The following is a 13,819-nucleotide window of genomic DNA, read 5'->3' as shown; positions in this document are numbered from 1 at the left end:
GCATGAGGTGGCCAAAGTATTGCAGTTTCAGCTTTAGCATCAATCCTTCCAATGAACACCCAGGATCGATCTCCTTTAGAATGGACTGGTTGGATCTCCTTGCAGTACAAGGGACTCTCAAGAGACTTCTCCAACACCACAGTTCAAAAACATCAATTCTTTGGCGATCAACTTTCTTCACAGTCCAACTCTCACATCCATACATGACCACAGGTAAAACCATAGCCTTGACTAGACGGACCTTGGTTGGCAAAGTATACTATCAAGGTTGGTCATAACTTTCCTTCCAAGGAGTAAGCGTCTTTTAATTTCATGGCTGCAATCAGCATCTGCAGTGATTTTGGAGCCCCAAAAAATAAAGTCTGACACTGTTTGCACTGTTTTCCCATCTATTTCCCATGAAGTGATGGGACAAGATACCATGATCCTTGTTTTCTGAATATATATTGAGCTTCAAGCCAACCTTTTCACTCTCCTCTTTCACTTTCATCAAGAGGCTTTTGAGTTCCTCTTCACTTTCTGCCATAAAGGTAGTGTCCTCTGCATATCTGAGGTTATTGATATTTCTCCCAGCAATCTTGATTCCAGCTTGTGCTTCTTCCAGCCCAGCGTTCCTCGTGATGTACTCTGCATATAAGTTAAATAAGCAAGGTGACAATATACAGCCTTGACGTACTCCTTTTTCTATTTGGAACCAGTCTGTTGTTCCATGTACAGTTCTGACTGTTGCTTCCAGATCTGCATACAGGTTTCTCAAGAGGCAGGTCAGGTGGTCTGGGATTCCCATCTCTTTCAGAATTTTCCACAGTTTATTTTGATCCACACAGTCAAAGGCTTTGGCATAGTCAATGAAGCAGACATAGATGTTTTTCTGGAACTCTCTTGCTTTCTCCATGATCCAGCGGATGTTGGCTATTTGATCTCTGGTGCCTCTGCCTTTTCTAAAACCTGCTTGAACATCTGGGAGTTCACGGTTCCCATATTGCTGAAGCCTGGCTTGGAGAATTTTGAGCATGACTTTACTAGCGTGTGAGATGAGTGCAATTGTGCAGTAGTTTGAGCATTCTTTGGCATTGCCTTTCTTTGGGATTGGAATGAAGACTGACCTTTTCCAGTCCTATGGCCGCTGCTGAGTTTTCCAAATTTGCTGGCATATTGAGTGCAGCACTTTCACAGCATCACCTTTCAAGATTTGAAATAGCTCAACTGGAATTCCATCACCTCCACTAGCTTTGTTTGTAGTGATGCTTTCTAAGGCCCACTTGACTTCACATTCCAAGATGTCTGGCTCTAGGTCAGTGATCACGTTATCGTGACTATCTTGGTCTTGAAGATCTTTTTTGTACAGTTCTTCTGTGTATTCTTGCCACCTCTTCAAAATATCTTCTGCTTCTGTTAGGTCCATACCATTTCTGTCCTTTATCAAGTCCATCTTTGCATGAAATGTTCCCTTGGAATCTCTAATTTTCTTGAAAAGATCTCTTGTTTTTCCTTTTCTGTTGTTTTCCTCTATTTCTTTGCATTGATCTCTGAGGAAGGTTTTCTTATCTCTCCTAGCTATTCTTTGGAACTCTGCATTCAGATGCTTATATCTTTCCTTTTCTCCTTTACTTTCTGCTTCTCTTCTTTTCACAGCTATTTGTAAGGCCTCCTCAGACAGCCATTTTGCTTTTCTGCATTTCTTTTCCATGGGGATGGTCTTGGTCCCTGTCTCCTGTACAATGTCATGAACCTCCGTCCAGAGTTCATCAGGCACTCTATCTATCAGATCTAGTCCCTTAAATCTATTTCTCACTTCCACTGTATAATCAATCATAAGGGATATGATTTAGGTCATATCTGAATGGTCTAGTGGTTTTCCCTACTTTCTTCAATTCAAGTCTGAATTTGGCAATAAGGAGTTCATGATCTGAGCCACAGTCAGCTCCTGGTCTTGTTTTTGCTAACTGTATAGAGCTTCTCCATCTTTGGCTGCAAAGAATATAATCAATCTGATTTCGGTGTTGACCATCTGGTGATGTCGATGTGTAGAGTCTTCTCTTGTGTTGTTGGAAGAGGGTGTTTGCTATGACCAGTGCGCTCTCTTGGCAAAACTCTATTAGCCTTTGCCCTGCTTCATTCTGTTCTCCAAGGCCAAATTTGCCTGTTACTCCAGGTGTTTCTTGACTTCCTACTTTTGCATTCCAGTCCCCTAGAATGAAAAGGACATCTTTTTTGGGTGTTAGTTCTAAAAGGTCTTGTAGGTCTTCATAGAACCGTTCAACTTTGGTTTCTTCAGTGTTACTGGTTGGGGCATAGGCCTGGATTACTGTAATATTGAATCTTTTGCCTTGGAAATGAACAGAAATCATTCTGTTGTTTTTAAGATTGCATCCAAGTCCTGCATTTCGGACTCTTTTGTTGCCCATGATGGCTACTCCATTTCTTCTAAGGGATTCCTGCCCACAGTAGTAGATATAATGGTCATCTGAGTTAAATTCACCCATTCCAGTCCATTTTAGTTCACTGATTCCTAGAATGTCTATGTTCACTCTTGCCATCTCCTGTTTGACCACTTCCAATTTGCCTTGATTCATGGACCTAACATTCCAGGTTCCTATGCAATATTGTCTTTACAGCACCGGACCTTGTTTCTATCACCAGTCACATCCACAACTGGGTATTGGTTTTGGTTTTGCTCCATCCCTTCATTCCTTCTAGAGTTACTTCTCCACTGATCTCCAGTAGCATACTGGGCACCTACTGACCTGTGGAATTCCTCATTCAGTATCCTATCATTTTGCCCTTTGTTACTGTTCATGGGGTTCTCAAGGCAAGTATACTGAAGTGGTTTGCCATTCCCTTCTCCAGTGGACCACATTCGGCTGTGGTCCATGTGATCAAATCGACTAGTTTCCTGTGATTATGATTTCAGTGTGTCTGCCCTCTGATGCCCCCTCGCAATACCTACCGTCTTATTTGGGTTTCTCTTACCTTGGGCGTGGGATATCTCTTCACAACTGCTCCAAGAAAGCAATCTGAAGATAGGGGAGATTAATTCAGATGCTTTTCTAATAAGTAAACTTGTCTTATAAACAGCCAGTTTCAGTCCCTTTTTTGTTCCAACTAGAAAAAATATGTTCATTTTTATTAAACAAAAATATTTTTATATGGAGACAGAAGGAGGAGAATGGGTTGCTTAGTCGTGCTTGCTGAACTCTTCTGATGACCATGTTTCTTTTACTATGTATCCTTGGTCAGTTTCAAGTTCTGAGGCATTTGCGATGTTTATTCAGACTAACGCATGTTCTTGGCATTGTCAAATTCTAAGTTTTTCCTATTAGAATTTTTAAAGTTCCTAAAGTTTTTCTGTTTCCTGTCACATTCTTCTTACTACTTTCCTAGTATGTATTTCAGTTTGGCCTATTGATACCATGCAGTTGTATCAAATGTATCTTGCTGCTGAGAAAAGTAAGACAATATATTCCTTCCTGTACAGAACTCTAGTATTATTGTATGTTTTGTACTGAGGTTTGCAGGTTTCAGTTGTGAGATTATTACTGTTGTTCAGTCATTAAGTCATCTCCAACTCTTTTCCAACCTCATGGTCTGTAGCCTGCCAGGCTCCTTTGTCCATGGGATTTCCCAGCAAGACTGCTGGGTTTTCCCAGCACGACTGCTGGAATGCTCCCCAAGTGAAGGGTAGGATGGGGTTGGGAGTGGGAGAGAGATTCAAGAGGGAGGGGACATATGTATGCCTATGGCTGATTCATGTTGATGTGTGGCAGAAGCCAACACAGTATTGTAAGGCAATTATCTTCCAATTAAAAATAATAATTTTAAAAAAAGAACCCTGAAGCAGGTTGCCATTTCCTTCTCCAGGAAATCTTCCCAGACCAGCGATCAAACCCATGTCTCTTGCACTGGCAGGACGGCTCTTTACCACTGAACCATAGAAGCCACAAAAGCCCATACTTTTGGATGAACTTATATATTTGAAGTCATCTCTGCACAAATACACTAGGTTGCATATGAAATATGTCTGTTTTGTTGTAACAGATTCTTTTGTTGGAGAAATAGTTAAGAACTTAACTCTTCAAGTTTATTGTTTGAATGTTATAATTTAAGTGATATCTTCCAGTTGTTTTCCCATAGAAGTCCTGGTTTATGCCTATTTCTCTGGCATAATCATATATGTGTGTATATATATATTTTTTGGCTATGCTGGGTCTTTGCTGTGGTGCCCAGGCTTCTCTTGTTGCAGCGCTCAGACTCCAGAGCATGCAGACAGTTGTTGTGGCACACAGATGTAGTTGCTCCGTAGCATATGGGATCTTAGTTCCTTAGCCAGGACTCGAACCCACATCCCGTGCATTGGCAGGCAGATTCCGAACCACTGGACCATCAGGGAAGTCCCTGGCATAATTATTAACAGCACCCTCTTTCACTCAAAAAGCACCTAAGTTGAAATATATATTATTTGGACACTAATGATAATACTAGGATGCTCACTTTTTTTTGCATTTTACATGGAATTGGTAAGATTTCTTTTCCCTTTTCTACTACCTTTGCTCTTAATCGACCTCCCACATGCAAATATAGAATGATGGGAAGAGATAAGCATATGTGTATGGAAGATGGAGTTAGTAGGAAGCAACATGAAAGAATTATGAAAAACAGTTTAGGAATCAAATGCTAGCTTTCTAAAAAGCATTTCTAAGGAGGAAATATTTGAATTTGTATAATTTAAAACACTTGCTATAATGTTGGCCACCTTCCAACATCTTTCTCTGTTATTATATTTGATTATATATACTCAGTTTGAACTTTGAAAATTTTAACTCCATTAGCTTGTTCGTGCTCTTAATTTTTCAAGTTTGTCTTTTGAAGAACATTTGAGTTCCTGCTATTTGTTCTGTAATTATATTTCTTTTACATTTTCTAATACATTTAACATTTTCAAGTGGATAGTTTATTAGTTGCATGGTAGTTACGGTCTTAGCTGTGACAGGAATCAATCCATCTGGTGTTTTATCAGACCAGCTTGAGTTTGCAAGAACGTGGACCATAAACACAAATGTATAATGTAGTCACAATTCTTCTAAGAATCATTTTTGACTTAACATCTATTTGCATCAAAAAATGGGCCAAAGAACTAAACAGACATTTCTCCAAAGAAGACATAAAGATGGCTAACAAACACATGAAAAAATGCTCAACATCCCTCATAATCAGAGAAATGCAAATCAAAACCACAATGAGATACCATTTCACACCAGTCAGAATGGCTGCTATCCAAAAGTCTACATGCAATAAATGCTGGAGAGGGTGTGGAGAGAAAGGAACCCTCTTACACTGTTGGTGGGAATGCAAACTAGTACAGCCACTTTGGAGAACAGTGTGGAGATTCCTCAAAAAACTGGAAATAGAACTGCCATATGATCCAGCAATTGCACTCCTGGGCATACACACCGAGGAAACCAGAATTGAAAGAGACAACACATGTACGCCAATGTTCATTGCAGCACTGTTTATAATAGCCAGGACATGGAAGCAACCTAGATGTCCATCTGCAGATGAATGGATAAGAAAGCTTTGGTACATATACACAATGGAGTATTTTTCAGCCATCAAGAAGAATGCATTTGAATCAGTTCTAACGAGGTGGATGAAATTGGAGCCAATTATACAGAGTGAAGTAAGCCAGAAAGAAAAACATCAATACAGTATACTGACGCATATATATGGAATTTAGAAAGATGGAAACCTGAAACCTGTGTACGAGACTGCAAAAGAGACATAGACATATAGAACAGTCTTTGGGACTCTGTGGGAGAGGGTGAAGGTGGGATGATTGGGGAGAATGGCATTGTAGCATGTATATTATCATATGTGACCAGTCCAGGTTCGATGCATGATGCAGGATGCCTGGGGCTGGTGCACGGGAATGACATGGAGGGAGGATATGGGGAGGAGGGAGGTGGGAGGGGGGTTTGGGAGGGAGAGCACATGTACACCCGGGGCGGATTCATGTCAATGTATGGCAAAACCAACCAATATATTAATGTAAGGTAATTTGCCTCCAATAAAATAAATTAATAAAAAAAAAACAACAAAACATCTATTTGCATTGGGAGATAATCATATAAATCACACAATGACAAAATTTCCTAAAGAGAAGATCTCTGTGAGACAAGGGTACTCTTCAGAGAGGCGGCCTCATGTGATGAAGAGCGTGGACCCAAGCACCATATGGTTTAGGTTCGACTTTGGGCTCCAGAGTTTATTTATTTACCGTGTGACTGCTGTAGGCAAATACGTAACTTCTCTGTGTTTCAGGCTTGTCTTTTGTATTATGGAGATAATGATAAAACCTATACTTTGTGGGGTTTTTTTGAAGGTTAGATAAGTTATTATTAGTATATGTACAGTGCCTGACAAAGTTTCTAGCACAGCATGAGCACTCCCTGTTTAATGTTACTGTTATTGTCAGTGGAAGAATTGCACAGTTTCTCTCTCAGACTGAAACATTAAATGTCAATTCATAATATTAAAGGAAGTATCTCTAATCTTTATGTTAAAAGGAATTGTGCTATTTTTTACTGAAGCATACAGGTTGTGGCAGGATATGGAAGGCGTGGTACCTGATAAGACCGGTTTACACAGAAGTCTTACCAGCAGACACCTGTGGGAAGACTTGTTGGTAGAAACTTGAGTTTCCAGCACTGTCTCCCATTCGTTTCATTTTTCTTTTCTTGAGTTAACTTTATTTATCAAGGGCCAACTTACGTGTCTTTCCTTCACTCATCTGTTCCTCTGGTTAAAAATAAACAACTCCTCTTCTTTGTGGCCATAGAACTTGTTTATGCATTAATATAGCACTAATCTAGTTAGTTTCCCTGGTGGCTCAGCTGGTAAAGAATCCTCTTGCAATGAGAGAAAGCTGGGTTTAATCCCCAGGTTGGGAAGATCCCCTGGAGAAGGGAACAGCTACCCACTCCAGTATTCTGGCCTGGAGAATTCCATGGACCGCATAGTCTATGGGGTCACAAAGAGTCGTCCACAACTGAGCGACTTTCACTTCACTTCACTTTAATGATGGTTAGCTGGATGATACAGACTGTGGCATAGTGAATGCACTGGTACCTTCTAATCACACTTACTCTCATAAGCCCTAATGTTAGTTTATTTTCGGTTTTACTTCTTTCTCTTTCTTCCTCCCTCCTCTCCCTCCCTCCTTTCTCTCTTTCTTTCTCTTCCAGTTTTATTGAGATATAATCGACACAGCACTGCATAAGGTTAAGGTATACAGCATAATGATTTGACTTTTATATATCATGAAGAGATGACCACATGAAGTTAAGTGAACACCCATCATTTCACATAGATACAAAATTAAAGAAATGGCGTCACGGACACATGAGTTTGAGTAAGCTCCAGGAGTTGGTGATGGACAGGAAATCCTGATGTACTGCAGTCCATGGGGTCGCAAAGAGTCAGACACAACTGAACAACTGAACTGAACTGAACTAACGAGAACTCTTAGGATTTATTCTCTTAACTTTCATATATAACGTACAACAGTGCTAATTATATTTATCATGTTGTACATTACAGAGACGCAAGGTTGATCCCTGGGTTGAGAAGATCCCCTAGAGAAGGGCATGGCCACTCCAGTGTTCTTGCCTGGAGAATCCCATGGACAGAGGAGCCTGGCAGATTATAGTCCATGGGATCTCAAAGAGTCAGACATGACTGAAGCAACTTAGCATGCAGGCACATTCAGTTCAGTTCAGTCGCTCAGTCGTGTCCGACTCTTTGCGACCCCATGAATCACAGCACGCCACGCCTCCCTGTCCATCACCAACTCCCAGAGTTCACTCAAACTCACCTGCATCGAGTCGGTGATGCCATCCAGCCATCTCATCCTCTGTCATCCCCTTCTCCTCCCGCCCCCAATCCCTCCCAGCATCAGAGTCTTTTCCAGTGAGTCAACTCTTCGCATGAGGTGGCCAAAGTATTGGAGTTTCAGCTTTAGCACCACTCCTCCCAATGAACACCCAGGACTGATCTCCCTTAGAATGGACTGGTTGGATCTCCTTGCAGTCCAAGGGACTCTCAAGAGTCTTCTCCAACACCACAGTTCAAAAGCATCAATTCTTCAGCAATCAGCTTTCTTCACAGTCCATTACTAGTACTTATTTACCTTATAACTGGAAATTTGTACCTTTTGGCCACTTTCATCCAATTCCCCCTCCTCCTACCACTCTCCCTGCCCCAATTCATGTAGCCTGATCTTTTTTTCCTATAAGTTCGTTTGCTTGTTTGTTTCTGCGGTATAATGACCTACAATACTATGTTAGTTCCTGTTACACAGCATAGGGATTCCCTGCATGCTTGCGTGCCTAGTTGCTCAGTTGTATCCAACTCTTTGCCACCCTGTGTACTGTAGCTTGCCAGGCTCCTCTATCCATGGGATTCTCCAGACAAGAATACTGGAGTGGGATTGCCATTCCTTTCTCCAGGAGATCTTCCTGACCCAGAGATCGACCCTCAGTCTCCTGCATTGCAGGTGAATTCTTTATGGTCTAAGCCACCAGGGAAGCCCATAGTGATTCCATATTTCTATATATTTCAAGTGATCACTATGGTAAATCTAACTGTTATATTTGCTTTTATTTCTAATAGAGACTGGAGCTTTTCCACCTACCAACTAAGCTTTTATGATTAATTAGTACTGTAAATGTACCTACTTGGAATTTTGCAACTGAAATAACTTCTAGGGTAAAAAAAACTATGTAGTATTTGAGAAATGAAAATTGCAACCAGTTTTGGATTATGGTAGCAGGGATCAATCCTTCTGGTGTTTTGTCAGACCAGCTGGAGTTTGAAAGAACGTGGGTCATAAAAACAAGTATTTAATATATTTACAACTTTTCTAAGAATTGTTTTTGTTTTTTATTTATAAAATTTAATAAATGGTACAAAGCACAATGCCATAAACATCAACAGTTAAAATATCACCAAATGAAAAAAATACTATAATACACAGTTGCAAAAAGCTACATTAAGTTATTTTACAACTGCCTCAAGCTGCAAAAAGAAAAAAAAAACCCAGTGCCCTACCTAAGTCATCCCTCTCTCAAAATAATGCCATTTATATCACAAACCACGAACTCCCCATCAAAAGACAGGAACTGCCCTTGTTAATTCATATATATATATATATATATACATATATATATATGACTGTATCACCCTGCTACACACCCGAAACAAACACAACACCATAAATAAAACATAGCACAATATAAAATAAAAATAAGTAACAGATCTTTGGGGCTTTACACTGAGTTAGAGTTCCTATCAGAGGGATAATAGCACCACAGCCGCACTGAATCCTCATAAAGGAGGCACACGAATGACGGGGTTATAAGAGTTACAGGAATGAGAGCTGCTCACTTCCCAGAAACTACAGCTCACAGAAAACCAACAAAGGCACGAGACACAGACCATTCACTTATGAATGTGTAAAACTCAAAAAAGTCCACATCACTCCTCCAACATGTCGAAAGTGCCTCAAAATTCACACAATACCAGTTGTTTTTGATTTAACATCTATTTGCATTGAGATAATCATATAAGATAAATCTCATAATGACAGAATAACTAAAATATGTAGATGATTTAGTGATGAAAAATATGTGTTTAATATATTCTGAGGATATCATTCTATCTATAAAATTAAAAATTTCATATCTCCGTTAATTTGATAATAATAGAATGTTTTTGAAGGTCTTTGCAATCAGGATGATACCAGAAAATAATGACATGCCATTTTGTGATGTATATTTTAAAAGGTACCTCCACTTAGATAACTGTATGCAGAAGTTATTTTCTGTTTAGTAAGAGTTGTCTGTACTCCAGGGTTTTTTTTTAATTATTTTATTTCTGGCTCATAAGCTATTTTACTGATGAATCTCTATTGGTTGACACTTTTGAAATTTTGAATTTCTTGTTAGCATCACTGTGCAAAAGATGACATCAAGCCACAGGCACGCCAAGTATGACCGCTAAACATTTCTGTCTAAGTTATTAGATTTATTCAAATTGTGTGGGTTTTCATGGCTCCCTACTGACACTGTCCATCAGTAATAAAAACCAAATTCTAATATCCAGTCCTGTTCTTTATGGGAGATAGGTTGATATAATGTAAAAAATACTCACTTTGGAGTAAATCACAGCTGAGCTCAAATTGTGGTTTTAACACTAAAACTCCGTTACTTGGACCCAGGGATTTCAGCCCTCTAAACAATTTACTCAGCCGTAAAGTAGATTAGAAAATATAGCATCAAGGATTTGTAGGGATTAAGTGAACACAATCATTTACATTATACTCCAAATTTATTAATGTTATAGCTCTGTTAGAGAAGAGGATTTAAAAAAAAACATTCAATGACACTGAAACAAACTTACTGTTGGTATTTTTCTGGATCCAAACTTCTGCTGTGATAAAAAACCAAATAGGATTTGATTTTTGAAGGCCCCTGTCTGGCTGTATACTGTTCACATTGCTCATGAACAGTATGAAAAGGCAAAAAGATTCCTATCTTTTTTTTCATCTGAAAGATGAACTCCCCATGTCAGTAGGTGCCCAATATGCTACTGGAGATCAGTGGAGAAAGAACTCCAGAAAGAATGAAGAGACAGAGCCAAAGCAAAAACAACACCCAGTTGTAGATGTGACTGGTGATGGAAGCAAGATCCGATGCTGTAAAGAGCAATATTGCATAGGAACCTGCAATGTTAGGTTCATGAATCAAAGCAAATTGGAAGTGGTCAAACAGGAGATGACAAGAGTGAACGTGGACATTTTAGGAATCAGCGAACTAAAATGGACTGGAATGGGTGAATTTGACTCAGATGATTATTATATCTACTACTGTGGGCAAGAATCCCTTAGAAGAAATGGAGTAGCCATCATAGTCAACAAGAGAGTCCAAAATGCAGTATATGGATGCAGTATCGAAAACAACAGAATGATCTCTGTTCGTTTCCAAGACAAACCATTCAGTATCACGGTAATCCAAGTCTATGCCCCAAACAGTAAGGCTGAAGAAGCTGAAGTTGAATGGTTCTATGAAGACCTACAAGACCTAACACCCAAAAAAGATGTCCTTTTCATTATAGAGAACTGGAATGCAAAAGTAGGAAGTCAGGAAACACCTGGAATAACAGGCAAATTTGGCCTTGGAGTACAGAATGAAGCAGGGCAAAGGCTGATAGAGTTTTGCCAAGAGAACGCATTAGTCATAGCAAACACCCTCTTCTAACAACACAAGAGAAGACTCTACACATGGAATCACCAGATAGTCAACACTGAAATCAGACTGATTATATTCTTTGCAGCCAAAGATGGAGAAGCTCTATACAGTCAGCAAAAAAAAGACCGGGAGCTGATTGTGGCTCGGATCATGCACTCCTTATTGCCAAATTCAGATTTAAATTGAAGATAGTAGGCAAAACGACCAGACCATTCAGGTATGACCTAAATCAAATCTGTAACGATTATACAGTGGAAGAAGTGAGAAATAGATTTAAGGGACTATATCTGATAGAGTGTCTGTTGAACTATAGATGGAGGTTCAGGACATTGAACAGGAGATAGGACTCAAGACCATCCCCATGAAAAAGAAATGCAAAAAAGCAAAATGGCTGTCTGAGGAGGCCTTACAAATAGCTGTGAAAAGAAGGGAAGTGAAATGCAAAGGAGAAAAGGAAAGATATACCCATTTGAATGCAGAGTTCCAAAAATAGCAAGGAGAGATAAGAAAGCTTTCCTCAGTGATCAGTGCAAAGAAATAGAGGAAAACAATAGAATGGGAAAGACTAGAGGTCTCTTCAAGAAAATTAGATATGCTAAGGGAACATTTCATACAAAGATGGGCTCAATAAAGGACAGAAATGCTATGGACCTAACAGAAACAGAAGATGTGGCAAGAATACACAGAAGAACTCTACAAAAAAGATCTTTATGTCCCAGATAATCACGATGGTATGATCACTCAACTAGAGCCAGACATCCTGGAATACAAAGTCAAGTGAGCCTTAGGAAGCATCACTAAGAACAAAGCTAGTGGAGGTGATGAAATTCCAATTGAACTATTTCAGATCCTAAAATATAATGCTGTGAAAGTGTTGCACTCAATTTGGAACAACAAATTTGGAAACCTCAGCAGTGGCCACAGGACTGGAAAAGGTCAGTTTTCATTCCAATCCCAAAGAAAGGGAATGCCAAAGAATGCTCAGACTACCGCACAATTGCATTCATCTCACCCACAAGGAAAGTAATGCTCAAAATTCTCCAAGCCAGGCTTCAGCAATACATGTACGTGAACTTCTAGATGTTCAAGCTGGTTTTAGAAAAGGCAGAGGAACCAGAGATCAAATTGCCAACATCCGCTTGATCATCAAAAAAGCAAGAGAGTTCCAGAAAAACATCTCTTTCTGCTTCAGTGACTATGCCAAAACCTTTGACTGTGTGGATCACAACAAACTGTGGAACATTCTTCAAGAGATGGGAATACCAGACCACCTGACCTGCCTCCAGAGAAATCTATATGCAGGTCAGGAAGCAACAGTTAGAACTGGACATGGAACAACAGACTGGTTCCAAGTCGGAAAAGGAGTACATCAAGGCTGTATATTGTCACCCTGCTTATTTAACTTATATGCAGAGTACATCATGAGAAACACTGGGCTGGATGAAGCACAAGCTGGAATCAAGTTTGCAGGGAGAAATATCAATGACCTCAGATATGCAGATGACACCACCCTTATGGCAGTAAGTGAAGAAGAACTAAAGAGCCTCTTGATGAAAGTGAAAGAGGAGAGTGAAAAAGTTGGCTTGAAGCTCAGAATTCAGAAAACAAAAATCATGCCATCCGGTCCCATCACTTCATGGCAAATAGATGGGGAAACAGTGGAAACAGTAGCTGACTTTATTTTTTTGAGCTCCAAAACCACTGCAGATGGTGACTGCACCCATGAAATTAAAAGACGCTTACTCCTTGGAAGAACAGTTAAGACCAACCTAGACAGCATATTAAAAAGCAGAGACATTACTTTGTCAGCAAAGGTCCATCTAGTGAAGGCTATGGTTTTTCCAGTAATCTTGTATAGATGTGAGAGTTGGACTATAAAGAAAACTGAGCGCCGAAGAATTGATGCTCTTGAACTGTGGTGTTGGAGAAGACTCTTGAGAGTCCTATGGACTGCAAGGAGATCCAACCAGTCCATCCTGAAGGAAATCAGTCCTGACTACTCATTGGAAGGACTTATGTTGAAGCTGAAACTCCCATACTTTGGCTACCTGATGCGAAGAAGTGACTCATTTGAAAAGACCCTGAAGCTGGGAAAAATTGAAGGTGGGAGGAGAAGGGGACGACAGAGGATGAGATGGTTGGATGGCATCACCGACTCGATGGACTTGAGTGTGAGTAGGCGCCAGTAGTTGGTGATAGACAGGGAAGCCTGGCGTGCTGCAGTCGATGGGGTCACAGAGGCAGACACGACTGAGCAGCTGCAGTGACTGAACTGATCTGACTGTATCACTCCGAATTTCTCACTGTTGTTATCTTCCACCTTTTGGACATTCCCCTTAACTGCCACTCAGTGTATCTTTCTGTCAATTTCACTTCCTGCTGTCGTCAGCACTGTAAGTGAATGACTAATACTGTGGCCTCATACTTCCTTGAGCCCTGCATGAGCATTGACCTTCATCTCAGCTCTGCTTCATTTAGCTATTCTCATGTCACACCCTCCATTTTATGAACTAAAA

General features: G+C 40.1%; 1 protein-coding gene across 4 annotated transcripts in view; it reads left to right on the top strand.

Moving 5' to 3' along the window:
- Positions 1-13,819, top strand: part of PIBF1 (progesterone immunomodulatory binding factor 1) — a 243,657-nt gene that overhangs the window by 68,798 nt on the left and 161,040 nt on the right. The gene's annotated exons all lie outside the window — the stretch shown is intronic.

The sequence above is a fragment of the Moschus berezovskii genome, chromosome 13 (genome assembly GCF_049115385.1).
Source record: "Moschus berezovskii isolate FMDL1 chromosome 13, NW_MosBer_1.0, whole genome shotgun sequence".
Classification (NCBI taxonomy): domain Eukaryota; kingdom Metazoa; phylum Chordata; class Mammalia; order Artiodactyla; family Moschidae; genus Moschus; species Moschus berezovskii.
Note: the sequence above shows the minus strand (reverse complement) of the source record. Positions and strands in the feature narration are given on the sequence as shown.